Source organism: Urocitellus parryii, chromosome 8, assembly GCF_045843805.1.
Source record: "Urocitellus parryii isolate mUroPar1 chromosome 8, mUroPar1.hap1, whole genome shotgun sequence".
Classification (NCBI taxonomy): Eukaryota; Metazoa; Chordata; class Mammalia; order Rodentia; family Sciuridae; genus Urocitellus; species Urocitellus parryii.
The window spans coordinates 81175436-81188148 of NC_135538.1; the positions used below are offsets into that span (position 1 = coordinate 81175436).

The following is a 12713-nucleotide window of genomic DNA, read 5'->3' on the forward strand; positions in this document are numbered from 1 at the left end:
AGCAAGAACTCTATACAAAACACAAGGTGGACACAGTTAAATTGACACCAGTTGTGTGTAGCACTATTAGAATATAATGTGTGAAAGCATTCGATATGGACAAGAAGACTGCTATTAACAAGGAAATGCTGTAGCAATATGCATGTGCCCATATAAACACACACATTTTTCTGTAATTAAGAACACAAAGCAATGGTAAACCATTTATTCCACAAGTATTTGATGAGTACAATCTAAATGCCAGGCACATTTTTGAATGTTTTGTATTTGTTCACAAAATGACCTAATTTCCAAAATTCATGCCATAGGGTAAGATAAAATTTCAGCAGATGGAGTGCGGCTGCACTTGAAACTGCACCCGGGTTGAGTTTGAGAATGACTCCTAAGTCTTAACTGGCCACATGTGTGACACATTTTGTTTCTTTTCTGATATTAAAAAGCCAACATGTTCAATACCTGAAGTAAATTAATAATCTCCTTTAAAGATACAGATATTTGGCAGAAATGCAAGACAACTTTTACAAAGAAGAGCGGTGAAGCTAGTATTTGCATATTGCGGCCCCTACAATTATTGAATAAAGGAGGTTTGAAGACTTTTGAAAGACACTAGGAAAAAAAAGCAGATGAGCAATACACTAGAGCCTGAGTCCCTGACCTGTTACCAAACACCTTGGGCCTTGTCCCTGATGGCCATGCTGTTGCTCCTCATTATTATGAGGAGAAGGTTTTGAGATCAAGGTAAAAGGAGGTTTATTGCTTTGCCAGCAAAGGGGAAACACAGGGGACTCCTGTGCCAGAAGATTTGATCCTGCCCATCAGGGAAAACAGAGGGTTTTTAAGGAGACTATTCAAAGGCTCCACTCCAGGTTTGCCCTGACCAGGGGTTCCCAGGAGCATCCTGATGGTGTGTTAGGATTAACTAGTTTATCTGGGAGATCATCACTTCCTAGTTCTTCTGGTGAATTCTCCTTCCTGTGAAGAACAGATAACTCAAGGCAATCTTGTTCCCTGCCCCCAGGTTAGGGAGGGAGAAAGGGAGAAGGGGAAAAGAAAAACATTTCCCTTTTAAAATAAGCAGCCAGGGTTATATTCAAAAGGTAAAGTGGACCACTCTTACAACCCCAGTGCTTTCACCAATCAACTTCACCATCCAAATTGAATTGTCAAGTGTGTTTATGTCCAGCTGAATATTTGTGGAAAAAAAATAGTTCTCTTTTTCATCAGGTCTTGACCCACAAACTGTCAAGTTCCTTAGACAGACTAAGCGCCTGGGTCCTAGGTCCACTTAGGGTTCATATGACCACTCTTTATGCAGTCAGTACCCTTATGACTGCATTGACTGCCTAGGAGATAATAGAATGAGAATCCTAGAAATGAGTGGAACTAGAACCACTCCTCATTTGCCTTTTGGCCTTTGATGTTCCCAGAGCGAGTTTTTGAACTGGGCACGATATTTGTTGGTAAAAGGCAGTTGTGGTTGTTTTTTCCCCAAACCCATCTCCAACTCTCTCCTTGTTTTCCCCACCCCCCTGTCCTTGCCTAGCCCTCACCTATCCTAAACTTTCCAGTGACACCGAGACCCACCGATCATCAACTTGGGTCAAACCATGCACCCCTCGCATGGAGCTAGACGGGCAGAAGACACCTCCCAGACCGGGCACTCTGGAGCACAGTGCCAAAAATCCACAGCTTCCTCTGCAGGTGAACAGCCTCGCATTGGAGATTATAGACTAGTGAAAACCCTCGGCAAGGGGACCTTCGCCAAAGTCATGCTGGCCCGTCACATCGTCACAGATAAAGAAGTGGCAATCAAGATCATCGATAAGAGACATCTGAAGCCACAAGTCCTCGAAAAGATGTACAGAGAGGTGAGAATCCTCAAGATGTTAGACCACCCACACATCCTGAAGCTCTATGAAGCTCTGGACTGCGAAAAAGCACTCTGTTTGGTCCTGGAGTACGCCAGTGGAGGGGGAGTTTTGGACTATCTGGCCAAAAAAGGAAGACTGCAGGAAGAGGAGGCAAGATGTATATTCCGGCAGATCGTGTCTGCAGTCCAATATTGTCACCAAAAGCAGGTCGCCCACCGAGACCTGAAGGCGGAGAATCTGTTATTAGACGCACAGATGAACATCAAGCTAGCCGATTTTGGACTCAGCAACGAGTTTACACTTGGGTGTAAACTCGACACGTTTTGCGGCAGTCCGCCCTATGCAGCTCCAGAGCTCTTCCAGCAAATAGAGTATGATGGTCCAGAAGTGGATGTGTGGAGTCTTGGCGTGGTTCTGTACACCCTAGTCACCGGGTCGCTTCCTTTTTTTGGGCGCAATGTGAGAGAACTTAGAGACAGAGTGCTACAAGGTACATACCAAATCCCTCTGTACATGTCAACAGAATGTGAAAATCTGCTGAAACGCTTGCTGGTGCTCAATCCAACTAAGCGAAGCACCCTGGCCGAAATTATGGGAGACAGGTGGATCAACAGAGGCCATGATGTCCTCCAACCCTTTGTTGGTCCAGAGGTGGCCATCTCCCATAGAAACATCTCGTTGGCTAAGGTGCAGCCAAGCAGGGGCCTCAGAAAGAGCACCAGCTGGCCTCCTCACCGCAAAGTGCAGCGAAGCGTTTCCACTCAGAAGCAGACACAGTCCCTGCACCATGCTGGAACTGGGCCATATCTGACCAGCACTGCCCAGAGTCACCTCAGAGAACATCCAATGGCCTCCCAGAAATCCGGCGGCAGTGCTGTGGGAGGAAAGGGAATTTCTCCAGCCAGGCCCATACCTGGGATCACCACCAGTCCCAAGGAGCTGGAGACTCCTGAGTTCAAGAAAATGCCTGCTGCCTACAAGAGCAGCACACCATCTGGAGGGAGGACACTGTGGAGTAAGTACATTTGCCGCAAAACATCCAAAGCAGACACACATTCAGTGAGCCGGAATGGCCAGAACAACAGCACCTTCCCTCCTCAGAGCCCTCCAGAGACTTCAACCCACAGTGTCCCAAGTACCTCCACCCGGGGCTGCATCTGCTTCCCCAGAGCCAGTGCCCTTCGTCGAATGTTCCACCGCCAGCCCCGGGAATGCCAAACTGCAACACGCGAAGGTCCTCTTGCTTCATCCAGCTGCTTCCATCCAGCTGAAGAATTGCCCCAGACTCAAAGAGGCACCACTGGGGTTTTTACATCTAAAATCATAAGAAGGCCTCCAGCTGAGTCTGAGAAGACCCCGAGATATAAGGGCTCAAGTCATCATGTCCCTACTGAGCAGAGAAAGGAGAACCATCAAGCAAAACCTCGCTCCCTGCACTTCACCTGGAGAATGAAAATCACCAGTGCCATGGATCCTAGTGACATCATGAGGGAAATCCGCAAGGTGCTAGATGCCAACAACTGCCAATACATGCAGAAGACGCCCTTTCTGCTCTTCTGCATGCATGGAGATGGGTACACCCAGAAAGTGGTGCAGTGGGAGATGGAAGTGTGTCAACTTCCCAGAGTATCTCTCAACGGGGTCCGCTTCAAGCCGGTTTCAGAGAAATCAAAGGCCTACAAAAACCTGGCTTCCAAAATTGCCTGTGAGCTCCAACTGGAACCCAGTCATTAGAACCAAAATGAAGCAGCAACTTGAAGTCTTTTCCTCAACACTGATGGACATATAGAATAACATTTAGGCAATTTTGGGGAGCAGTGACTAAATTAGGGTTTTCTTTAATTGTCCCAGGAGGTGATGCCCCTCCTGGGAATTCTTGATGCAAGGCGCTGGTCAAGACTGCCCAGTTACTTGGGTTAAGGCCTGTTCCACATAGGGAGGTATTCAGTTCTTGAACTTGTGGTTCAGGTGGCAGGGCTCAGCGGTGGAACGTTATGGGCACAAGCTGCTACTCATAATTGGACTGGTCATACATATGACATTGGTTTTGATGGCTTTGTCCAAATTTTCTCACACACACAAAAGAAAACCTTTTAAGGATAAAACTTGTGTAACAAACGTGTTGAGCTGGCTCCTGACGGTTGCACTCTACCAGGGTGTAATGGACACCAAGTTCCAGCTTTTTCACCCCTTGGATTTCTGTCTTTTCTCATCCCCAATGGCCCCTCATCTGGTTTCCTCAATCAACCACCCTGCAGGTGGCAGGAGATGGGACCCAAACAGGCTATTACACTGTGGAGTGCAATGACCACAAGCCATCTCAGTGTGATCAATGAAAGGGGTTTTGGGAGAAAGTTTGTGCAAAGCAAGCCAAACCAGGGTCATAAATAGGGGCAACCCGATTATGATGACCAGCTTGCTCTGATAAACTTCAAACTCCCACACCTGGCATCCAAACCTCATGGTCAAGAAGTGAAGAACCCCATGAGTGTCACAGAACCTCTGTTTGAACAGATGGTTCCCATAGCAACTGGGACGTCTCAAGGGGTGCTATCCCACTGAGAGTTCCCAAGACAGCCTTTGTCTTTGTCACAGAACATTTCAAAAACACTAATCCGCTGCTTCAGACAGGCATTGTCATTTCCATCTTCCATCTTCTACATCATGACCTGAAAATCTGAGGTGAAGAACACCACACCTGGGAGTGGAAGCGGGTCTTCACTATGAATGCCCTAAAGTCATGGGACGCTGAAAAAGAAATGAAAAAAAAAGAGAGAAAGCGGCATTTGAGACATGCCAATTCCTAACAGTACAGTGCTCCATCAATGGCTTTCATTTCAGAGGTACTCCACCTCTCCTTACATGCTCTCCATTGAATGATCCCAAGACAGCCTTTGCCTCTGTCACAGACCTGTAAAGAACCCTAATGCAGTTGCTGCCTCAGACAGTCATTGTCATTTCCATCTTCCATCGTCTACATCATGACAGTAAAATCTGAGGGAAAGAACACCACGACTGGGAGGGGAAGCTGCAGTTTCCTATGAATGCCCTAAAATCAAGGGACACCAGAAAAGTAAGAAAAAAAGAGCCATTTAAGACCTGCAAATTCCTAACACTACAGTGATGCACTAAAGGCTTCCATTTCAGTGGTAATCCATTTCTCCTAACAGATTCTCCATTGAATGTTTCCAAGACAGCCATCGCATCTGTCAGATCATTCAAGAACCCTAATCCAGTTGCTGCTTCACACTAGCATTGTTGTTTCCATCTTCCATCTTGTACATCCTGACAGAGAAATCTGAAAACAAAACAAAAAAAGAACACCACGACTGGGAGTGGAAACTGCGTCTACTATGAAAGACCTAAATTCATGGAACCCTGAAACAGAAAGATGCACTTGAGACCTGCAAAGACTTAACAGTTCAGTGCTCCATTAAGGGGTTTCAGTTCAGAGGTAATGCATCTCTATCACGTGCTCTCCATTGAATGTGCCCAAGACAGCCATTGCCTCTGTCACAGAACCTTTCAACAAGCCTAATCCAGTTGCTGCTTCATATAGCCATTGTTGTTTTCATCTTCCATCTTCTACATCATGACAGTAAAATCTGAGAAAAAGACTGCCAGGCATGGGAGTGGAAACTGGCCTGTACTACGAATTCCCTAAAGTCATGGGACACCAAAAAAGAAAGAAAGGTAGACCCATTTGAGACCTGCAAATTCCTAACAATATAGTGATCCATCAATGGCTTTCAGTTCACAGGTAATCCATCTCTCCTAACATGCTCTCCATTTAATGTGCCCAAGACAGCCATTGCCTCTGTCACAGAACATTTCAAGAACCCTAATCCAGTTGCTGCTTCAGACAGGCATTGTTGTTTCCATCTTCCATCTTCTACATCATGACCTGAAGTTCTCAGGTAAAAAACACCTGGCCCGGAGTGGAAGCTGGCCTTACTATGAAAGACCTAAAAGTCATGGGATCCTGAAAAAGAAAGAATGACCCATTTGAGACCTGAAAATTCCTAACAGTTCAGTGCTCCATCAAGGCCTTTCAGTTTAGAGGTTATATGTCTCTTCTAACATGCTTTCCACTTCATGTTTTCAAGATAGTCATTGCCTCTGTCACAGAAGATTTCAAGAACATTAACATAGCTGCTGCTGAAAACAGTCATTGTCATTTCCATCTTTCATCTTCTACAGCATGACAGTAAATTTGGGGGAAAATACTCCAAATCTAGGAGTGCATGCTGGCCTGTACTCTGAATGCCCTGAAGTCATGGAACCCCCAGAAGAAAGAAAGAACCATTGGAGACCTGCCAATTCCTAACAGTTCACTGCACCTTCATTGGCTGTCACTTCTGAGGTCATACATCTCTACTAACATGCTCTTCATTTAATGTTCCCAAGCAACCATTGACTGTCACAGAAATTCTCAGAACCCTAATCCAGTTGCTGGTCCACACAGGCATTGTCGCTTCCTTCTTCCATCTTCTACATCATGACAGTGAAATCTGAGGAAAAGAACACCAAGACTGGGAGTGGAAGCTGGCCTGTACTGGGAATGCCCTAAACTCATGGGCCCTGAGAAAGAGTGAAGGACCCCTGTAAGACATACAATTCCCAACAGTCCATTGCTGCAAAAATGGCTTTCAGTTCAGAGGTAATCCATCTCTCCTAACATGGTCCCCATTTAATGTGCCCAAGACAGCCATTGCCTCTGTCACAGAACATTTCAAGAACCCTAATCCAGTTGCTGCTTCAGAAGTCATTGTGTGGATTCCGCCTTCCATCTTCTACATCATGATTGTAAAATCTGATGAAAAGATCACCACACCTTGGAGTTGAAGCCCTCCTTTACTATGAATGCCCTGAAGTTATGCGACCCGGAAAACAAAAGAAAGACCTGCTTAAGACATGTAATATTCTAACAGTTCAGTGCTCCATCAATGGCTTTCACTTCAGAGGTAATCCATCTCTCCTAAATTAATTTCCCTTTAATGTGCCCCAGACAGCCATTGCCTCTGTCACAGAACATTTCAAGAACCCTAATGCAGTTGGTACTTCACATAGGCATTGTTGTTTCCATCTTCCATCTTCTACATCATGACAGTAAAATCTGAGAAAAAGAACACCACGCCTGGGAGTGGAAGCTGGCCTATACTATGAATGCCCTAAACTAATGAAACACCAAAAAAGAAAGAAAGATAGACCCATTTGAGACCTGCAAATTCCTAACACAACAGTGCTCCATCAATGGCTTTCAGTTCAGGGGTAATCCATCTCTTTTCACATGCTCTCCATGGGATGTGCCCAAGACAGCCATTGCCTCTGCACAAAACATTGCAAGAACCCTAATCCAGTTGCTGCTTCACACAGGCATTGTTGTTTCCATCTTCCATCTTCTACATCATGACTTTAAAATCTGAGGAAAAGAACACCATGCCTGTGAGTGGAAGCTGGCCTATACTGTGAAGGCTCTAAAGTCATGGGACACTGAAAAAGAAGGACCCACTTGAGACATGCAAATTCCTAACAGATCAGTGCTCCATATGTGGCTTTCAATTGAGAGGTAATCCATCTCTCCTGATACACTCTTCATTTAATGTGCTCAAGAGAGCCATTGCCTCTATCACAGAACATTTCAAGAACCCTAATCCAGTTACTACTTCAGAAGTCATTGTCCTTTCCACCTTCCATCTTCTACATCATGACCTGAAAATCTGAGGAATAGAACACAATGCCTGGGAGTGAAAGCTGAACATTAGTATGAAAGACCCAAAAGTCATGGGACCATGAAAAAGAAAGAATGACTCATTTGAGACCTGAAAATACCTAACAGTTCAGTGCTCCATCAATGCCTTTCAGTTGAGAGTTTACATGTCTCTCCTAACATGCTCTCCATTTCAAGTTCCCAAGAGAGCCATTGCCTCTGTCACAGAAGATTTCAAGAACACTAACCCAGCTGCTGCTTCAAACAGTCATTGTCATTTCCATCTTCCATCTTCTAGAGCATGACAGTGAAATTTGGGGGAAAATACTCCAAACCTGGGAGTGCATGCTGGCCTGTACTCTGAATGCCCTGAAGTCATGGAACCCCCAGAAGAAAGAAAGACCCATTGGAGACCTGCCAATTCCTAACAGTTCAGTGCACCTTCATTGGCTGTCACTTCTGAGGTCATACATCTCTACTAACATGCTCTTCATTTAATGTTTCCAAGACAACCATTGACTGTCACAGAACTTTTCAGAACCCTAATGCAGTTGCTGCTCCACACAGGCATTGTCGTTTCCTTCTTCCACCTTCTACATCATGACGGTGAAATCTGAGGAAAAGAACACCATGCCTGGGAGTGGATGCTGGCCTTTACTATGAAAGACCTAAGTCAGAGAAGAAAAGAAAGACCTACTTGAGACCTGCCAATTCCTAACACTCAGTGCTCTGTGATTGGCTATCACTTCTAAGGTAATCTATCTCTCTTAACATGCTCTCCATTTACTGTTCCCAAGATAGCATTGCCTCTGTCACAGAACATTTCAAGAACCCTAATCCACTTGCTCCTTCAGACAGGCATTGTTGTTTCCATCTTGCATCTTCTACATCATGACAGTGAAATCTGAGGAAAAGAACACCAAGCCTGAGAGTGGAAGCTGGCCTGTACTGGGAATGCCCTAAACTCATGAGACCCTGAAAAAGAGTGAAGGACCCCTGTAAGACATACAATTTTGAAAAGTTCATTGCTGCAAAAATGCCTTTCAGTTCAGAGGTAATCCTTCTCTCTTAATATGCTCTCACTTACTATTCCCAAGACAGCCATTGCCTCTGTAACAGAACATTTCAAGAACCCCAATCCATAACACATGGTGTGCATGTGACCTTCAGTGAAGTTTCTCACTCAATGTATTTTGAGTGATCCTTTCACAAGTGTACCTGTCTCCCTTGACTTTGTTAGGAACACAAGAGTGCATTTTAATGGTATGTTCTTTCTGATTGACACAATCTCTGTTCACACACATTCATACCATATTCATGACTACAGCCAAGCACTGTGATGAATTGGTAGCCATATTTTAATCTTTAGGTGACATAGCATACAAGCTTTCTATCATTTTGTTCCTAAATTCTTATATTTGAACATTAAATAGTACTTATAATTGTATTTTTTGTTCCATCAATCATAAACACTCATTTTTTATTCTCTGCTTTAAAACATACAGATATTAGTACTTTTGACTCTTACTCTGAGTTCTTTCTTTTTTGTTTAAGAGAAAGAGAGAGAGAGAGAGAGAGAGAGAGAGAGAGAGAGAGAGAGAGAGGATTATTTATTTTTTATATTTCGGTGGACACAACATCTTTGTTTTTTTTTGTTTGTTTGTTTGTTTGTTTGTTTTTATGTGGTGCTGAGGATCTAACCCAGGCCACACACATGTCAGGTGAGCATGCTACCACTTGAGCCACAACCCCAGCCCCCTCTGAGTTCTTTCAACTTCTGTTATTTGTATTTTATTTTTTACATTGTCAAGATTGGACAATTATCTAGTATATATTACATGGAAAAGGAAGTCCATTAAATCTTAAATTAAGAATATTTCCATTCTGCGTATGTCATGATGGTTAAAAAAAATAGACCAACAAAGTTTCATGCATAATAACGATAGTCTTTCAGAACAGGAACACTTCATCACTAAATTCTCCTGTCAAGAAACCTCAGAATATTCAATATGAGATGTACATATGTCCTTAAGAGATGAACACTGACACTGAGGCCAATCAGGTCAATCAAGTCAAGATAGCCAATCTTATTGGCTACCCATGTCAGGTAGGTGGTCTGATTTTATTTTCTATTAAACTCATGTTTCCACTGACTTCTTTGTGTACACACAGGTGTTCATGCTCTGCCTACGTGAATTTATTCAGACAACATGCAATTCAGGTGTTGCTTGCTTCTTTAATCTTGTAAATGAGGAAAACTACTCACAATACTTATGATACTATGATTTTGTAATTCCATTTCACTGAGTAGTGTCTTTTTTCTCTCTTTCTTTTCTTTCCCTTTTGGTACTGGAGATTGATCCCAGGTGTGATTTACCACTGGACTACATTCTCAGTCCTTTTTAATTTTTATTTTTCAGACAGGGTCTCACTAAGATGTGAAGGTTAGCTTTCCACTTGTGATCCTTCTGTCTTGGTCTCCCAAGTGGCTGGGATTACAGGTGTGAGCCACTGTACCTGGCATTTCATTTTCTTTCACTGGCTCAGTGGTTTGTTTTCCAATTATCTTCCTTTTCCTCATCAATATTTGCCTTCAGTATATAATCTTCCTTCAATTTGTCCTATTTCGTCTAATGCAGTTACATTCAACAAACTAGGATCATGATAAGAACAAAAATTCCAAGAGGTGTGTGGTGCACAACTATCCTAACAACTACTCGGGAGACTGAAGCAGGAGCATCAGAAGTTTGAGGCCAGCCTCAGCAATTTAAAGAGACCCTGACTCAGAAAATGAAAAAGGTTGGTGATGTAGCTCAGTGGCAGAGTGCTCCTGAGTTTAATCCCTAGTACCTAAAAAGTAAAGAAAATAATAGAGAAAACACAAGAATTTCTCTTGGGGAATCACAGAAACCCCAAGTTCCACATGTTAAAAACTAAATTCATCACACAGAATCCAGCCTGTCTTCCCCATTTAAGGACACCCAATGCCAAGACCAAAAACCAGGAAGGCTTCCTACTTCCCTTCTTTTGGACTCTGTCCTTCCTGCTGTGAAGTCTTATCTGCTGGGCCTCATAAAGACCAGTTGGATTGGGGCAGTTTTCTCTGTCCTCACTTCTGCTACCTCTGTTTGGCCCCAATGAAATTTTGAATTCTCTTACTGAAGAACTGTTCCCTCTTGATTGTTCTCCTTGCATACAGTCTTGCTCACCTTCACACACTTCTCCACTTCCAGTCCGAACAATCTGTTTTATATTCAGATCCAGCAAAAATCAGTTTTTCCTTGAAAACATTATATAATGCCTCAAATCCCTGACATGCTATTTGTGGCCTTTCATTGTCTAGATTCTGTTTATGACATCAGCATAGTGTCATAACACCCCTCCTCTAAGTCTTACTTCAGTGACACTGAATGATTCCTGAGCCTCTAACATGAACTTTGTATTTGGCCCTTATCTGGCCCTTAGGTTTTTGCGTATTGTGTCCCCTCTCACTGGAACATTCTTTCATCACTCTCCTCTCCTGGCCAATTTGTATATCTAGGTTCCCTACAGATGACAAACCCTTCCTGAACATCCTCTTAATTATCTTTACAAAGATAATGTTGTAGTTACTTCTCAGAACACCTATATCATGCTGACATGATCTCTCTATATATTTTACCTTGAACTGTGCATTTCTCACAGAGATTATATCATATTTGCTGCTTATCCTCAACACCTGTTACAGATAGTGACATTGCCTGTTGTCTGTTTGCTAAGTGGATGAATTACAAGTCCTGAGTCATAGATTGCTTGATTCTCTCAGGATAATTGCAGTAGAGAAGATGACTATCTCATGGGGTAATGTAAGTACCATTTTTTAAAGGAATGGATGAATTAGATAACATCTTTAAGCTGCTCTTAGGGTCTGGAGAGAAATACATTCACTGTCATTGAACATTTGGAAGTAAACACTATGACATCAGCTTGGTCTAACCCTTTTCAAGCTAACAGTCTTCATCTATCACTTTCAAGATTTTCCACATGACAAAAAAAAAATACCCTTTTTCTGTATGCTTTAATTCTCTAGTTGCCTCAGTTGTAGGAAAAAAAATGTCTCTTGTATTTTGGGCAGTATATATGATGATCTTCATAGTTATTTTAAGCCATATTACATTAGGATAAACTTGATTCAACTATTTAAATTTAAATACAAAAACTCATTTGTTTTCTCTCAGAAATCTATCTGAAATCTTTCTGCAATCCACTTATTTAAAAAAAAAAACTTTCCAAAAGCAATATTGTCCTCTAATGCCCTAATTAACCTCTACAAACTGTATTTGTATTCCCTCTGCAGTGATTTCAAAATCTCTATGATCCCTGGAATGCTTTTTATATCAATGGGAGAGCTGGGTTCTACTGAAAGGTTTGGATTTATTGTCTAAGTTTTGCTTATCCAATTCTTCCATGGTACTATTATCCATTGTTAAAAGCAAACATTTTCTTTTCTATACTTTATTCTTTGTTCTTTAAGATTTGTTCTACTTGTTTTCTAATAGCAAATCATTACTGTTTGAGGGAATTTTGGTTGAATTTCCCATATTCAAAAATTACTCTGAAAATCATATCGTCAGACTAAAATTTGGCATAGAAATCAGCGCAACAAGACTTTTAACATCTATGAGTCCGGCCGCCTTCATTGATTAGATCAAGTCTGACTGAACACAAGAATAATGGCAGGAAGAATCTGGGCCTTGGCAAGCTCCCTTCCCAAACTCACACTCAACTTAAGTAGTTTTACTTTTATTTGTTGCATATGTTGGACAGCTGAGTAAAGACTTCATTTGGGAAAAAAATTAATGGAAAATATTGCTACAAAATATTTTAAGATCTTTTACCTCAGAGCCTGGGTAAAGCTTAGCGAAGATAGAATACAAAGCTCCCTAAGGGCACCATTCCTTTTGATTATATCTCCAATATGGCCTATTTGATGTATACTTGGCTAGCTTATCAGTATTGTGCATCATACTCAGAATCTCTAGGACAATTCCCATATATTATGAATGTACCCAAGGCTCATGCATAGCAGTAATTGTCCAGTGTGTGCCTTTGAAACCTCTGTCAAACCTAAGGCTGAGGAAGGCTGGTTTCCT

General features: G+C 42.5%; 1 pseudogene; it reads left to right on the plus strand.

The window, feature by feature from the left end:
* Window positions 1-1607: 1607 nt before the first annotated feature.
* On the plus strand, window positions 1608-3605 carry LOC144256425 (MAP/microtubule affinity-regulating kinase 3 pseudogene; annotated as a pseudogene).
* Window positions 3606-12713: the final 9108 nt, after the last annotated feature.